The sequence below is a fragment of the Perna viridis genome, chromosome 10 (assembly GCF_037379345.1).
Source record: "Perna viridis isolate PV_CMFRI_1.1 ecotype Kerala chromosome 10, ASM3737934v1, whole genome shotgun sequence".
Classification (NCBI taxonomy): Eukaryota; Metazoa; Mollusca; class Bivalvia; order Mytilida; family Mytilidae; genus Perna; species Perna viridis.
This window is the reverse complement of record NC_142454.1, coordinates 27,896,305-27,910,863: the sequence shown is the minus strand read 5'-3', so window position 1 is coordinate 27,910,863 and position 14,559 is coordinate 27,896,305. Positions and strand designations below refer to the sequence as shown.

General features: G+C 32.1%; 1 long non-coding RNA gene across 1 annotated transcript; it reads left to right on the top strand.

The window, feature by feature from the left end:
- The first annotated feature begins 1,510 nt into the window (after positions 1–1,510).
- Positions 1,511–14,109, top strand: LOC148605229 (uncharacterized). Its single transcript, XR_015915804.1, has 3 exons — positions 1,511–1,644; positions 10,812–11,008; positions 12,706–14,109. It is a non-coding gene; the product is annotated as an uncharacterized LOC148605229 (long non-coding RNA).
- Positions 14,110–14,559: the final 450 nt, after the last annotated feature.

Sequence of the window (14,559 nt, the reverse complement as noted above, 5' to 3'; positions counted from 1 at the left end):
TAAAAATGTGTTTTTTTTTTCATTTATTTCTTGTTTGAGATTATTCTTTGTAAATAAGTAATCAAGTGAACCAATATACTGGCGGAAATAAAAAAGAATTTAATTCATGGACAAAAAACAATCATCGCAAATAGACACACGCAACAAAGAAAATAAAAAAAAAATAAAATTATACATACACAGTAACAAAAGTAAATGAGCACATCGGTTTCTAAAATCCTGGAGCATGGACCAGGTCCGCCGATAGGATATGTGTCCTCTGCTTTTTTAGAAACACCCGCCCGGTTGCTCGTAAAAAGTCAAGTCCAAGGTAGACGAAAGAGGAAAGAAACATTATGACACGTTGAACAAATAAGTTTTTATAGGTCAAATGGGTACTGCGTTACGATCTATAAGTATATTTGATGACGATTATAAAACTTCTGTAGTGATTACCTTAATCTGGTAGTAACGTAACCCTGTTCCAGAAGCCTAATTGTAAGTAGTTTTGCGTGATACAAACAGTGTGCATAGTAACAAAGCTCTGTCATACCGTTTGAGTTGTAATAAGACAACTTAATACGCAGGTATTTGGGGTATATGCGATGTCAAAAATCCCCGTTACTAGGATTTATCAAATGATAATACACCATGTCTAAGGCGGAAACTGAGATTACATAATTCCGTCTCTTGGAGCAAATCAGCTATAAAATCAATTTGATATGAGTGAAGGAATATGTCAGCAAGTGCACAATTCGTTCTGATTGAATTGCGACCGTTTGTAAAAAAAAAACATGCCCACAAGCATCGTATTCCGATACAATATGTAAACCAACACGGAGTACCCTGATAAAGTGAAGTTCAAGTGGAGTACAGCAAAGCAAATCATTTACAATGGAAAACCAATCACATACCAATATATTTCTGGGTTAAACTCTACTTCGGATGACTCGAACTCTTTTTACCTGGTCTCTCTAATTTCGATTGAACGAGGTTTTACTGTATACAAAGAAAAGTAACATTATTGTAACATTTTTATCTCACACCATATATTTTTGGAAGAATTTCGGTGTTATCTACAAAGAAAAATATCTGAAAAGCCTTTACTTCCGTGTTTAAGTGTAATGTGTATATAGAGTCTTGTTCGAACCGATTGCCCAAAGAAAAATGCAAACGTATTTCTTTGTACTTTTTTGTATTGCATGCTGAAGTACTCATAGTAGCTCAAGGTAGGATTTAACTATTTTTTCTATATAAAACTTCTGTTACTACTACGACAGAACTATTCAACACATAAAATTCCCACATATATGATTATTACAAAAGTGTGATTGCTGACGTTTCTGTTGATGTCGTTGTGAAGTGATAAAACATAAAAGTGTCTCAAACAATACAAAATATTGCAACTTTATACTCATATAAACCATGAACATGTTCATGCATTTTCAATGCTACCGTAAATAAATTGATTATAAAAAGTGGGGTCATTCATTCATTGTTTTTCATGTGTGTAATAACTAATCAGGATAAAGTGTGAATAGTGTGGGAATATTGTTGTCAAAATGTATTCTTAAACATTAGTAGATTTTAATTTTTGTTTTGCAAGGATAGTTTTCTCGCATGCTTTAGTTAGAAACGACGGCTATATAGAATATACCATCATTAGTAAGTTATACACAATATGTTGTTAAATGCACTATTGTATCAAGCCTTCTTTCAACATTCATATTGAACGCAGAAATTTGCAATTTACATTATCTGCTACCAATTACTACAATATAATATATTTTAACTACGTAGACAGTCGACATTTAACTTTTGAACCAATTTTGCAAAGATTTACAAAAATCTCAACCTGATAATTGATTAAAAAAAATGTTTAGTGAAACTTGTTTGGACCGAACTGCTTTCGGCCTTTAAAATACAATCGATTTCTACAAGTTTTCTCTTTATCAAGGTTCCAAAATGTATTTAATTTTGATGAGAAGGAACATACAACTAAACGGTTTTAATTCGAATTATTCAAGGTTTGGTTTAGAGAGGTTTAACTGTTAACTGTTTTGTTCCATACCTACCGGCACGACGAAATATTTCTTTTATTCCAATATTTAAACATTAGTGAAAATGGATTTTATTTTTTCTAAAAAAAAATTCATAAATAAAATGAAATTTGAAATGATAAAGAAGCCAATATTTATATTAGAACAATCTTTTTGATTAATTAGCTTAATGATATATTGAAGATATTTTAGAAATGCTTGAATTTTGTATTGACAACATATTTGTTCAGTTTGTTGGACGCGTTTTTTCAAAAAACAGTCGGCATTTCAATGGGAAAAAATATGCTCCTCTACTTGCTGACCTATTTCTTCACTTTTTTTTAGGCTGACTTTATAGCAATCTTATCCGAAAGAAAGATCATAGTTAAGCTATATTTTCATTGCCCTCTATACAGAAGACGTACTATCATTAAGTTATCCAAGTTTCAGTGATTTGATACATCGTATCTACCCCAATGATTTTCGGATAAAGTATGCTACAGACACTTTGAGGTCAGCCTCATATAATGACCTACATCTAGTGATCGATGGAAAAAGAAAAATAATGACTAAAGTTTACGACAAACGCGATGAATTTTCATTCCGTATCGTCAACTTTCCTTTCATTTGTGGTAAAATCCCTTCAGTACCCGCGTATGGAGTTTTTTTTATAACACAACTCATACGTTATGCCATTGCTTGTTGTAAATTCTTAGGCTGTTTGTATCATCGCAATTAGCAACATAACACTGTTCCAAAAGCCTATTTGTTAGAGTTCTAGCGCGATACAAACAGTCTGCGTAGTTTCGGCAAGCTCTGGCATAACATATGAATACATTTACATTTGCATTTTAAACTCGAAAAGCAATAAAAGGAAGACGAACATAGAGGAAAATCGACAAATATATTTACGATATAAACTGTGTTGTTTTAACACCTTTAATGTATTCAGATCATACAACACTTTATACCAAAACTAACCAAAACCTCTGATCCAAATCAGTACCATTTCAATAATCAAGCTTTAAAGTAAAGAAGTCCTGTTGTACGCTGTTAAGATCGCCGTTATCCATGTGGTTTAATCATAGAATGAATATGCCAGGACGTTTTATTGGTTTGTTTACTTACTTTGGCACACAACGGTTTCTAAATATATCGTTCATGCCAAATTTGAGACAAAAAAACGAAAACGATATAAAAAAAAAAGTCCGAAAAGCAATTCATATTCTGCATTTGTTCACTGTTCACTGCTTTATATGTGTTAAAAAACCAAGACTGCATTGATTCTTATCCAACTAACTGGACAGGGAAGTACAATGGGACAAAGCGTACAACAGTAACTGGTAAAACATGCATGCTGTGGCGTGATGTCAGAGATCGTTCTAGCTATGGAACAATGAACTATTGCCGTGCTCCATGGCAAAATGAAGAATCGTCAAAAGGACCTTGGTGCTATGTTAATGCTACCCCACGATGGAAATTTTGTTTTATACCTCTTTGCAGTGAGTATATTACATACTAATTTTTTTATTATTTGTTAAATATTTTTCCCCTCAACTTTATAATGAAAAATGATAATAAAGTAACAATATTTGATATAACTATATATGTGTAAACGTATTTAGGTATATAATCCCTTTATTTTTTTGAAGTATGTGTGTATGTATGTATGTGTGTATGTATGTATAGGTGTACATGTATGTAAGCGTGTATGTATTTAACACGGTGTTGTCAAAACTGCTTTGAAAGTTTTTATTTCTAATGAGGCCAAAATATTTGGTTTTTTTTAGAGTTCAAACTTAAATCAAAAAGGCCTCCTTTCCTAGAAATACTTGCTTGTCAAGTGTAAAATACTTGTAATACACATTAAGTTTGTTGCGGGGTTAAACAGGTTTGTGAGCGTACAATCCCCTAAGCCGGTACAGAAATGGAAAAGAATACAACAATAAAAATCTAACTATAAAAATAAGTCGATTTTTTATTTAACTTTTGAGATAAATGCAGAATACACACACCTTAACAAATAGAAAAATGAAAATTTAATAATACATTCAAATAACATTTTAGACAGTAGGTTTGACAAGAATAAAAAGCCATTTTCAGCATAATTGATTTAGACTATATTCAGTTTTAAATAATACTTCCCGTTTCACTTTCAGTTTCAAAATCTATCAAAATCTACGGAATACCAAACAGTGTAACCAACCAAAGAAACGAAAATTATTTCCAGCCAAATCAGAGTTACATATCCTTCTACATAAAAAAATGGTTATATATGAGAAATAATTTAATCTTTTACACTAAATGTCCTTCGGAATACCACAAAAACTATCACTACAACATCTATGTGTAAATTGTGTTATCTTCTTTAAATTGTACATGCAATATCTACCCACCAAAACCCCCCCCCCCCAAAAAAAAAAAAAAAAAAAAAAAAAAAAAAAAAAAAAAACGCGGCAGACGTACTTTGGTAAGTGGTTGTCACTTTAACCTTAGATTCTTCATTGTAACATGAATAACTTAATATACATGATAGTTCAGTGTCAATTGATTGACCATTATAAAGATAAAAAAGTATATCTTACAATACAAGGATGGCTTTGTGTCATTTTGGGCTTACAACCTTAACACGTATCGGAATACAGGATCGCAAAGCAGAAACGGGTATTTTTAAGTCAGCACTATAAAATACTTCAATCGATAACTGGTAAATGTTTCCTGTCCCTTGGTCTTGGCATTCATTGTGGACATATATGTGGCCTTGTAAAATAACTTTATCCTCCATGGTTGAGTTATTGCATTTTGTACATTTCAACCGTTTTCATCCTTTTTCATAATATGTGGTAGCGCTTACTTGATAAATAACCTCTAGAAAGTTAATCAACTGTCTGGGCACATGTTGTAGTTGCTCAACAGTCATATAGGATATTGTCTGTCAGCAGATTTGTTCATATTTCAAGACAAATAATATATATATATTTAGGTAATTTCAAATTTAAGCTATTATGGTCATAACATAGATGTATAAGAGTTATGTTATTTTCAATATATGTGAATTTAGTATTTTTTGCACTTTACATGTTGTTGAATGTTCTTCTTGTTTGTTATTTTAAGGCACGCTAAATAAACTTTACTTTTAGAACAAGTAAAATTTCAGCCAGGCTCGATAATTTTAATAAGAGTTATAGCCGTTTATTCTGGAAATATTATTATTCATGAGTTACTGATTTTAAGGCTTTCGTGTGAATGGAAAACCACACAATGTGATAGCAAGAAAAAGAATAATTTCAACTGATTGTATACTGAAAACATGAAAAATTCTAGAATCCATGAACATGTGTGTTTTTCTTTTTTTTCCAATATCTAATCGATTAAACCGGTGTCTTGCCAGTTTTTCAAATTGTATTTTACTTATTTGTTCAGGAAACCAGAAAGGTGTTTATTTCGCTTAACTTGTATCATTTAATTTAGGGGCAAACTGCAGCCTTCAACTGGGTGTGGTTATCCGGAACCATTCATCAAGACCCCAGGGGTGGACTTCAAGTGTTTTGACTAAATGATAGGGTTATTGTTATTTTTTACATATTTCTATTCATGACTAACACTTTTATTTGTGTAATATCCTATCCAGTTTATATTAAATAATTTACCAATGAAGCAATCTTTGTGAGCAGTATGGAGTTTTCCAGCATTTTTTGTTGGTCTTATCTGCTGGAGTCAAAGATATATAAGATCATTAGGTTGGTCAATTTACCTGATTGCAGCGTTACAGCGTTGCAAGGGTAGACTGAAATAAAACAAATATTATGCGGTAGTCGTGGGTGTCTATTATCACTATTTTGCTTCAAATTTCTTTGAGTTATCAAAGTCGTGATAGGTTTAAATCCAATGTGAAATAGTAAACCTGAGTTGTTTCAATTGAAGAACAAACGAACGGACGGAACAAATACAGTCCCTGTATGTAATAAATTTCACACTTCCCCAATACCCTATTGCCCCATCCCTCATTTCCCATTGCCCCATACCCCATTCCCCATTACCCAATGCCCCAATGCCCCATTTCCCATTCACCCATCCCCTATTGCTCCATCCCCAATTGTATCGACTTATTTCGAAAAGCAAATCAATAAATGTTTTAAAATTGTGCATGAATTTAATTTCTAAAATGATTCTTAGAAATGGATATGATATTATTATTAAGTGGGAAACACTTTTTCAAATGAATACATATTTTGTCCCACATCCACTAAATATCATATATATGTATATTATTTGGGTGCAAGCAAATTCAGTATAAATGATGGACTGATATTATTATTTCAAATGTAAAATTTGTCAAAATAAGCATCATATTTGTTGCTGCGACACATTATTTCAGTCCAATTTCTCAAAAATGACATATTTCTGCAGATTGCAAGGGTGTGAACAATTTTAATTTCAATAATGGTCCAAAATTATTGTTTAAAATATTTAATACGGAACTATTACTATTTGGTTGGTGGTTGCTACACTCACATCTCAGTCAAAAATCTTCAAATGACATATTTTTGCAAAGTGTATGTGAGCGAACACTTTTAATATACCTATTAGTCTAACATTATTGTAAAAAATGTTAATATTGTCTATATCAGTATTATGTTGACGGTTGTAATACATACGTGTCAAACCAAATTCTTAAATACGAGAAATTTTCGCAAAGACAATGAGTGTGCTCACTTGCAATTACCTTTATTGTCGTATAATATTGTTTATAATGTCAAAATTGTCGGAATAAGCATCATTTGAGTGGCTGTGATACATTAATTTCATTCCAATTTCTCAAAAATTACATATTTCTGCAGATTGTAAGGGTGCGAACAATTTTGATTTCAATTATGTTCCAAAAGTTATTTTTTTTAAATATAAAAATGTCAATATTATTATCCATTTCGAGATTGTGACAAATGATATATTTCCGCCAATTGAAATGGAATCAACATTTTATTTTTTAATAGTTTTCTTGTTATTGCTAAATGTGTTTAATTTGTTAATATTAAAATCATGCGCGTGTCTCCGACACAATATTTTTTTAATCCAATTGACATGTTTAAAAATCGTTTGAGCGCGAATATTTTCGCAAACTTTTTAAATTGCTGTCATAGAACTGAAATAGGTACGATGCTTGCGGAAAAAGGCAGAGCAATTATTTTTGATTTACCAATCAGAATTATTCTCTCGCCCCATTCCCAATTGCCCTATTCATATATCCTATCCCAAATGCCCCATTCCCCATTCCCCATTGCCCCATACCCCATATGCCATAAAGGTACTGTATATACGAACAGCAACAAAGTTGTCTGGACATAAAAATAACCAGTCATGACGGGAACCTTGAAGACTATGTCAAATATACATATGTGAGTTTCCAAACACACATATTTATTATTTTAAACAATGCAAACATATGCTCCTGAAAAAGAATCTGGGTATAACTGCTTTGGTCTTTTTCTTCAAGTCAGGACATTATGAAAAAAAAAGTTAATGACATTTCAATGCGAATATGATGTTTGCGAAATTAATTAAACGTGTGTATTTTAGCTTTGTGCTTTATTGTTATCAGCTGTCTATACCATGAAAGGCATGTGAAGTATTCTATAATCACAATTTGATCACTGATGATACTCCATCCTTTCAATGGTCTACATGTAATGTTGAAATACTAAGACAATTGACAAAATATTACAGTATCTACGCCTCTTGAATTTTATGTGTGTGAACAATGACACGAAGGTTTTTGTGTGCGAAGATAAAGTTTCCATACGTTGCATTTTAATATAAGTTGAATACTGTAAGTTTGGAAATTCAATTGAGGTTACATGAACTAAAGTTTTGTACTAACTATAAGATACTATACCCAACATTTCGAACCGAATTCGATGATTGTGAATACAAACATCTATTTTCAATAAGATATTGGTAATAAGCACAAGCAAAGCAATTGCCAAACAATAAAAAAACTACGTTCTATAAATACATTTACCGGTTCATCACATTTTAAAAAATAAATCTAAAATGTTGGGATAGAATTATGAGGATTAAACAGCTATTTTCGGTCGTTAATGCATGTATGAACAGGTTGAAACAGTAAAAGAAAGGGCATCCATGTCACTAGTACGACCCACGCTCGAATCCAGCGCCTGCATTTGGGACTCAAATAGTCACCATGCATGAAGGACCGAAAATAGCTGCTAAATCCTATATTAAATATCCGTTCCTACACTGTGCACATGATACATCATGAATATATTACGAAAATAAACTAAAGGAATGTATAGAATGTGCCCTACTACACAAATATAGGATTGGGAGTGGAAGTAAGATGCCGCTGGCATCTCTGTACCTTATGCTGTTGAGATTTGGCTGGTGGAGGATAAAAAAATTAAAAAAAATAACCCAGAGAGCCAAATCTCAACGAGGTTACTCAGTACCCAAAACATTGAATAACGCACTCTTCGTGTCACAATAACACCTAATTTGTTGCCGAACAAAACCTGAATATTGTACTTACTGCGCTTTTACTCCTCGACAACATCATTGGTCTAGGCAGATTTTGCAAGTGAACTTTCCCGCGATGGAACTTAAAGCCATATTTCATAACGTAACCGCATGCTCAGAAATGCTATTGTGTAAAAATTAGAATCGCGGCCAATGATCAAAAATGGTCAACATGCACCCACTCCCCCACTTAGACTGAAAATGAACGACAACCGATAAGACCCCTTTTCATTTTTTGAGTATATATAATTTTCTAAGAAAAATGAACATTTCATTGAAATTTAAAAAAAAAAAAGAAATCAAAAGGCAAAACAACATACATGTGTATGTATACATGCATTTTAAACATGAAGTATAAATGTACATTTTATTGTACATTCAACATGTAACACATCAATTTTCCATTTTTTTTTGTTTGGGTTTTGTTTTGTTGTTTTTGTTTTTGTTTTGTTTTGTTTGTTTGCTTTTCTGGTTTTTATTTTGGAATTCAAAATGTATTGTAACATATTTACTTTAAGAAGGTAACATTCTTTTATTTCTACATGTTCAAGTTTGATTCCATCCATCTTTTTTTCCACTACAAATGTACATGTGTACATGTAACCATAGGCAAAGGTCAACTAATTAAAAGCAAGTTATTTCTGTGGTTCATACTAATTAAGAATGGGTATATATCATGCACAAATCAAACATAAAAAAAAACTATTCAGAAAAAAAAGTAGCAAAATTGAGTCAGAAATCTGCTGGGCAAAAAGAGAAAAATGACGTCAATCTCTTCAAAAAGGGGCCGAAGTGGCTGGTCATTTATACGTGTTTGCAGTACACCTATGGATAGTTTTGGTAACCATTTGAAAGGTTGTTGTTTTAAGTATTTTTTTCTATTAATAAGTCCGTATAACCACAAGGATGCAAATGAGTCAATATTTTAGTGGGGTCCACCCGCCATATTGTCCTTTCCCTCGGAGGTTAAACGTAAAGCAAATTTAAATTACCATTTTCAACTTATGCGGATGGTTTGCAAACGATAAAATAACACAGAAACTTGCATAAATAATCTATCAAAGACACAGTGATATCAACAATTTAAAAACAACAATTGAAAACAGACAAAATCAAGGAATATTCATACGTGCCTTACGTAAACAAACTTCTAACTGACATGCGGTAGTGGCGACATCGTGGTAAAGCGAAGTTGCGTCCCCTGAAACTGTGGAAAATAAAATATACCGAGAAATGCGAGAACGGCGCGCTCGACTTCCCCACTGGTTACTGTACTTTTTACATGAGAAGTAATACGTGCTTAAACTGTAAAACACAATAACTTCTTATGATACAAGACTTTAGACATTTACAATCACTAAGTATTAAATTCACGCAGATGAAATTTCAAAACAATCATTTAACAGAGAACATAAAATTGATGCATTGCTGGTTACCATAGGAATTGTTGGGGTATTTGTATTTCTATTTACGACGCAGTCGGTTTAGTTTCCCTTTTTACCCTTTGACCTTAAGGATGCTCCTCTATGGAAACGCAAGTTCCCTGATCGCAATTCTGTTTCCCGGTTGACCAAATACTGAAAATTTAGTGGCATTCCACAAAAACTGTATCGAAAAATGAAATTGCATGCCATGTGTTATATTCTTGAGACGAAATGTAGAAACTAAGAAAAAAAACAACTTCACTGCGTCGGGTATCTTTTTTAAGACAGTACTTATTGTTATTACAATTCTTGTTTAAGAGAGTCAAAGAAACTTGTTCATATTGATCTTGATAAAAAATGGATTAAAGTACGAATCATTAAAGCACGATCAGATTGAAAATATAATGCAACAACGCTAAAAATTATTGTTATTCATACTTAAACTCAACTACAAATTTAGTATATTTAATCATTCTGTGGGTGCTTTGCTTGGGCCAGCTCTATGTCAACTGTTAAGAGAACTAGATATACGTGCACTGTTCAACGAGAACGGCAAGGGCTTTACAAGATTACAAATCGGGCTTAGTCAGAAATGTCATAAGAAATGGTTTTAGAACTAACATATTTCTATAAATCCTAGAACTGTTCTTCGCAGGTTTGTGAGCAGTATGACCAAATCTAATATCTTGCTTTGCCTTCACCTATTCTTATATTTAATTTAAAGTTGCTGTGTTTATTAAACAATCTTACTTTATACTTATGTTATCAGATCTTGTGCAAGCAATATTCAATTTCAACGAAAACTTTGTACCTGTAGTTAATTTATTATTTTAAGCTGTTCCATGTCCCGATATCAACGGCTCTAATCTGTTAATGGAACATCGAACCTGACAGGACACAGGTATGGTTCAGTGGTAACTTTTAAATGTAAGAAAGGACACCAGATTCAAGAACCTCCAGCAATAGAGTGTATTATACACTCGAGATAATTGATGTATGGTCATTGGAATGCATCACAACCAAAGTGTATTGGTGAGTTTTTCGTGCATAGGTATTTAACACATCTGCATTGACAAAAACTAATGGATTTTTTTTCTTACTGTTGAATAAAAACACAAGATGTTGAACCCACCTTCATGAAACTTAAGCCGTGTGATTTGAATTATAAACGATCAATAACTTTTACTTATCAGTACAATTTAAGAACAACATCGTTCGAGGTATTTTATGTACACCTATTTCTTCATTTCTAACGGGTGAGCCTAAAATAATATCAGTGTAAGTGATACATATACATTTACATTCTGCCCAATTCGGTATGATATCTATTCCTCTATTCCTTGCTTAAATAAGATTCTTTGTCCAAACCTGACAACAAATCGGTCACACTGTTGTCTTATAAGACTGTGGCGTCCCCAGATGGGAATCGTAGCACGCTCACATCTGGTATATGGATATTGCCCCGACCATTCCAACCCGGTAGAAGATTTAAATATGTAATATTTCCCGTAAATGTTAAATAAAATACATATTATAATAAAAAAGAAATATAACAATTCGTAGTATGTTTGTAGTTCAGTTTTAATCAGCACAGCTGAAATGGAAGACGGAAGTTTGGCGCAATGTAAAACCTACATTTAACCCAACATTTTGTTTGAATGCCTGTACCAAGTCAGTACTATTGCGGTACAATCTGTTTCGGTGTTGTAATATCTATGTTGCTAGATTTGTTTTTGACTTGACATTATTATGGATCGGATTAGTGTTTGGCAATTTTGCTGTAACCTGTATTTTATGATTGCAAACACGTTAATGTTCAAACATCTAAGTGTAAAGATAACGAGTAGGTAAAACTGAATGCATATAGTTTTGTTACCTTTTGTTGTTGTGATTTCCTTAAACTGGAAAATTTTAAAAAAAGAGGGGAGTAAGTATTCACTGTTTGTTTTATTATGTTTAAGAGCATTAGCAAACTTCTGATATAGAAAGTAATAATAAGTGCTTAAAACTTCTCAAGTTTCTGATTATAATACAAGATGTGAAAATATAACATTAAAATGCACTTAAAGAAATGTGCATAAAGACATTAAAGAGAACTTTAAATTGATTCACAGGTGGTTATTAAACATATTACTTTCGGGAATACAAATGTATTTAGATCTTATCTGTTTTGTCTGACTTTTTTCGTCTATAAAATTTACAGCTATTGTGCATTTAGCAGTTTGAATTAACATGTTCCAAGTAAAACAATTCTCCAAGTTTGGGTAAGTTGTATCTTAAATTTTCTTTGTTTTGGTAAAAGACGGTTGTAATTATGTGCCGGACTGACTGGGCCGTGGCTCATACGTCATTGGCCTACTAACATACATCGAGCAATTGTCATGATCAGAGTTTCACAAATCTCCATCTGCGAAATGTGTATTCAAATGATAAATCGCAAATTTGTAGATTGACACTAGTAAATGTATGTTTATATAATCTTCTTTAAATAGTTTTAATCAACTTGTAAAATACTTCTTTTAAACAAAAACTCTCTGACCAGGAATGCGTTTATTATTTTCCTTTCAATAATATTCGATGACATGTGAAATTGTTGTACATTGTAATATATAAAATTGATTATTTAATTCATTTTAACCCGTATGACCGTACGTGTGGCTTTTTAAATGACTGACCAGTAATTTATGTGCATGACAGATATACAAATTTAAAATTTACTGTCTTTACAGAGATATTTCCCAACTCCAAGGTTCAAACTCATAGACAGCAGGACAACCTTACTAATGGTTGATATTTATTTTACTTTGGTGACAGTATGGAATCTTGATTTTGAATATTACCGAACTTCAACAGTTTTCAACTGAGAATGACAAGAAATTTGACTTTGTATTAGTGAATAAATATTCCATGGAACTTAAATGCAGGATTTCAAGAACTGTTCGTAAAGTTAACAGAAGGAAGCATTTACTTGCCCTTATTCACGTGTACGTTATACATATACATTGAATTTGGATGTATTAGTGAAATACAGGTAGTTATATGTGTTCAATGGAAAGTGCATTGGAAAGAGATTTTGTTTCAATTGCGTTTAAACTACATTCCAATTACTGGATGTAGGACGGGTACAGTGATCAATGTGATTAACATAATTTTTCATTATTGTGCTTACACTATATATTGTTATATATACATAAATAATTCGAAAATAAAATGTGAAAATGTCATATATATTTTGCAGGGAAATCTGTTTACAGTACATGTTTAAAATGTGTTCAGTTCATACGATCATACCTTAAGTTTCCTTCTGCAATCTGAATCTGAACAAAAGTTGACAACGCGGAAAATTTGAAGAAGCATGATCCTTCCTGTTAGACATACATGTGTTAATTATGAACTTTAAAACAGACCTTTAAGTATGTTCATATCCATATTATATAAGAGAAAAACATTTAATTATTGCTTTCACATACATGTACATGTATAAACACTTAGCCCCAGCAGCTTTTTTAAAACAAATATTGATGAAGTGATGTACAAACATATATAAAACTAAATAAAGCTAATTATGTACCCCCTTTAAGTAACTTTTATATACATGTATAATGATATTATTTCATTTGGTACTATGCTGAATTGTATCTATGTGTGTCAGTGTGGGGGTTGGGGGATATGTCAAAATCACTATCAAATTGCATTTTGACTTAATTATTTTATTTTTGTATGCAGCAAAAGCACAACAATGTTGTCTCTTCTTAATTGACAAATTATCATCAACTTCAAATCTCTTTGATGATACCGCTTGTTCCTTATTACACATTCACTTGAGTTCAAACCTTATATGTACACGCATGCAGTGTCTTAAACATATCACATTGACAACAAATGCTAAGCCGCTTCATAATTGTGTTATCTTAAAACGTTCTGTATTCATTTATATTGCCAAGAAAGATATGGAATAGTTCCTACGACACCATACACAAGGGGGAAGGGGGGTAACCATGTTTTGTTCAGCAGAAAAAAAGAGACATCTTGAACACGGGTTTTTGACTTTACTGCAAATTATATAATAAACAACTACAATACTCAATGGAATTTTTTTTTATTTTTGAGTAAGAAACTCAAAGTGTAGTCTGCTATCGCAACTTAAGGAGGGAGATATGTAGATATCGTGTCCTAGAATTTTTTATGCAATTTTGCACATGGAAAGATCGATTCGAATGCAATCATATGACAGAAAAAAAATGACATTGCATCGGATATAGATAGTATATAGATTTGAAATATACTAGAACAATGATGAAAGAAAACATAGGATACATAGGGATATTGTTAAAAAACGGCAGGTATTAAATTATTTCTTAGTATTGTGAAATAACGGTGCCTAGAATTTTCTTTAAAAAATAGTATATAATTATCATCTTTAATAGCTATCAAAATATGTATAAAAATCACTTGACAACGGGACTCGTTAACCCATCATACTCTCTTAAAGTGGGAATATTTACCTTTTTTTTCGGTAACGTCAAAATTTATTTCGGCGACGTCACATATCTTTACCTGTTATACGGTTGTAAATGAAACGC